The following is a 3,726-nucleotide window of genomic DNA, read 5'->3' as shown; positions in this document are numbered from 1 at the left end:
GAGGGACGGGTCCTTGGAGAGGGACATCATGCTTGGGAGGGTGGAGGGACAGCGCAGGAGGGGAAGACCCTCTATGAGATGGATCGATTCAGTGACTGGGGTAATTGGGATGGGTGTGTCAGAGGCAGTGCGGTTGGCGCAGGATAGGGCAGGGTTTATGGCTGTTGTGCATAGGGTCGCTATGAGTCGGAAACGACTTGACAGCACATAACAACAACAACCTATCCATGACCCACTGATGAGTCAAATGTGTTAATGCTTACCCATGATGGACAGTGTTTTGTGGAGCTCCCCAATTGAAACAAGCTTGGAAGCAGGAGTGGCATCCACTTCCATAATAGCTTGCCTCTAGAAACCCTATGAACCTAGAGAAAGGATGAAAGTCACACCAGTGTTGAAAATTTTCATTCATAGGGTGGCTATGAGTTGCTACGACTTGACAGCACTTAAGAGTAATAAAATCAACATAGAGAGTGATCAGTTGGCCTATTGGACAGAAAGTGATGCTACCAAGCCAAAGGTGGGTGACTTTTAATCCGCAGCCCTCAGGCCTGTTTTTCATTGTTTTTGTTCAAACATTCTTCTAGATCATATAGCCCTGGTGTGTCCACTTGCCATGTCGTTGCTGTGAAGCTGAACACTGTGACACTGATGTGTCAAATGTGTTAATGCTTACCCATGACAGACAGTGTTCGGTGGAGCTCCCCAATTAAAATAAACTTGGAAGCAGGAGTGGCATCCACTTCTGTATAGCTTTGCCTCTGGAAACCCTATGAACCTGAAGAAAGTGCAGAGGACTTTTGTTCATAGGGTTGCTATGAGTCGCCTACACCTCGACGGTACTTAACAACAAGAACAACAACATTGGTTTGCACACAAAATTCATATGCATTGTGTTTCATTCATGTACATTGTGTTGCACACAAAAATCTATCCTTCACAATGTGTTTCATACGTATCCATTATGTTTTTAAAAATTAATTACTATTGATCTATTGGAAGAAGGAGTGGCATCCACTTTCTAAACAACATGCCCCTGGAAACTCTATGAACTTTGATAAATGTCAATAATTGTAGAGGGGCTTCAGGCCTTTTGTTCGTAGGGTAACAATGAGTTGTGCTCAACATGAAGGCAAACTACAACAACATCATTGATCTATACCTATTATTAACACATCTTTTCAAGTCTCCATTGGATCTTTCCTATTCTTTCACACACACTCACATCTCAAATCTGCCCCACTAAACTCTGCTGTCCTAGTGATTTCCCCCTTTCCCCATCTTCCACTCCCTTCTCATTCCCCTTTTAGACATTTATACACATCTTATGAGTTATTCTTCTATTTTTACAATAATAGTCTTATGCAGTATTTGTCCTTATGAGACTAAGTTAGTTCACTCAGCATAATACTCTCTAGATTCTCCCATGTTATGTAGTTTCTTCCTCTGATATTGATTCTTCTTCATAAAGTCTAGCTTCTCAAATTATTTGCTCTACATATAGATTGAATGGATATGAATAAAGGTTATAGCCCAAATGCACATCTTTTATTGATTTTAAAACATGCAGTATTCTGTTCAGACAACAATGTCTTGGTCTAGGTTTCATATGAGGACAATAAAGTGTTCTAGGATTCTTATTCTTCTTAATATTACCCTTAATTGTTATATTCCACACAGTCAAATGACTTTATGGGCATTTGAAAGCTGTCTCGCTTCCTCATTTTGGCTCAGTTCAGAGACTGCATCTGGGCCAATGTGATAATGACACGGGAAGTTAAAAATTTGCTGTGTTCCTTATACCAGCCCATTGTTCTTGATGTCACTGGTCCTGTGTCAAGTCTATATGCCAAAATACTAATCAGGTTGCTTTCAGGATATTTGCTTAATGTTTGTCCTCTACCAGCGCTTAGCATGGGTTTCATCTGGTTCTGCTTCACTTTAACATGAATTTCTAACTTCCTTATCTTGTTGGTATCTGCCCTAACATTCTTTTTTTTTTTATATAAAACAATAACCACTATTTTTTTAAAAAATAAAACACCAAAAAGCTAACAACAGGAGTCCTCAAAGTCACCCAGGATCTTGTAACACAGAATAGAGTGTTCCTGGGCCAAGGCAGCCAGCTCCTTCAGGAACTCCGGGAACAGGGCAGCGGCCAGCATGGTGTTCCTCACCGGCAGGGGCAGGTTTGGGGGTGCTCCGGACACCTTGACTCTGTTGGTCAGGAAGGGTTGAAGCACTCTTGGGGGACCATCCAAAAGGCTCCTGCCCGTTTCTGTCCAGGCAGCATCTGGAATGGGATCTTTGGTTAATGACTCAGGAGCCATGTCACACATATCCACTCGGAAGAGCAAGTATTGCTGGGCTTGAATGAGGAGTCCTGGGAAATCTCTCTCCACAGAAGCAAACTGTTCAATTTTGTTTTTCACAGATGCAAGGACCTGATAGAGAGAGCGCACACTGGGCTGGAAGACCATGTTGGTGTTGAGCAGGAATGAGCGCAGGAGCGGCTGGGGGTAGCTGGCCAGCTGAGTGATGATCCCAATATGCAGCAAATTAACATGCAAAGAGTTCTCCAGCATGTTCTCCAGCTTTGATAGGACCACGCTGATGAAGGGGCCTGTGAACGGGGTGCTGGGGGTCCTCACTTGGCGCTGACTGGCAAAGGCGGCCTCGTCTCTCATTCCAAACGGGGACGGCTCGGTCTCTGCAGCAGGAGCCTGTGCCATGAAAGAGTCAAATTCCTCCTCGTCCTCCTCGAGTTCCTTCCTCTCCTCATCTTCCTCCATCTCTTCTTCTTGGCTCTCTTCTTCCTTCCCTTCTCCGTCCTTTGTGACAAGCAAAGGACCAGGGGTGGGGCAATTCTGTTCTGTCAAGCCCTCTGTGCCGGAATCCAGCTCTTTGATAATCTGGTTATACTGAGCGATGAAATCCTCGCTCTCTGGGTTCATCTCAGCCCCACTTGAGGTGTGCTCTCCTTCAGAGTCTTGGGGTATTGACTCCGGGCTTGATTCTGGGATTACTACTCCAGGTTCATTCTCTTGTGCTGGTTCCTTAGACACAGTTTCAAACAATTCTACGCCGTCCTTAGTACATTCCTCTCCTGAGCCTGGTTCTGGCTGGGGACTGGGAAGCGGGCCATTGTTCACAGGGACCCCGTGAGCCTTAGCCTGAGCCTCGGGGACCCCGTGAGCCTTAGTCTGAGCCTCGTCTGGTGCCACTTCGGCCTCCTGTGAATTCCTGCCATCCTCACAATCCTTCTCAGCACACAGCCTGGAAGTCTGATTCCTCAATGTAGGATCCTTTGAAGAGCAGGATGGCATTCTTCTTCATCTCTTTGATGTGTTTGGGAGGATCAATGGGCGCTGGGGGGCCTGAACTCTCCATCGTCTCATAATTCCCAGGGGAGTTCCCGTCAGCTTCTGAGGAGATTCCAGTGTCAAAGCTGTCATCCCACTCCAGCTCTGTCTGGTTCTTCTCCTTTCTCGGAGCCAGCTGAGACCCTGTCTTAATGGTGAATGGGCGCTGGAGCGTCAGCCCGGGAAACGCTAAGTTCCTACTCCCTTCCTCCGAGAGGTTCTGGAGAAAAGTCTCTGGGTTGGGAGACTCTCCGTCGTAGAGGGCGGACCAGACACGGCAGTCCCTCATGCAGTGGAGGATGTTGGTGTGAGCCTCCCAGAGGTACTGCAGGTAGCTGATGTCCAGGGCCTTCCCGTACTCCAC

General features: G+C 46.4%; 1 pseudogene; it reads right to left on the bottom strand.

Moving 5' to 3' along the window:
- Positions 1–2,051: 2,051 nt before the first annotated feature.
- Positions 2,052–3,726, bottom strand: part of LOC102855767 — a 3,489-nt pseudogene continuing 1,814 nt past the window's right edge.

The sequence above is a fragment of the Elephantulus edwardii genome, unplaced genomic scaffold (assembly GCF_000299155.1).
Source record: "Elephantulus edwardii isolate Elephantulus edwardi_28Jun2011 unplaced genomic scaffold, EleEdw1.0 scaffold00483, whole genome shotgun sequence".
NCBI classification, from domain to species: domain Eukaryota; kingdom Metazoa; phylum Chordata; class Mammalia; order Macroscelidea; family Macroscelididae; genus Elephantulus; species Elephantulus edwardii.
Note: the sequence above shows the minus strand (reverse complement) of the source record. Positions and strands in the feature narration are given on the sequence as shown.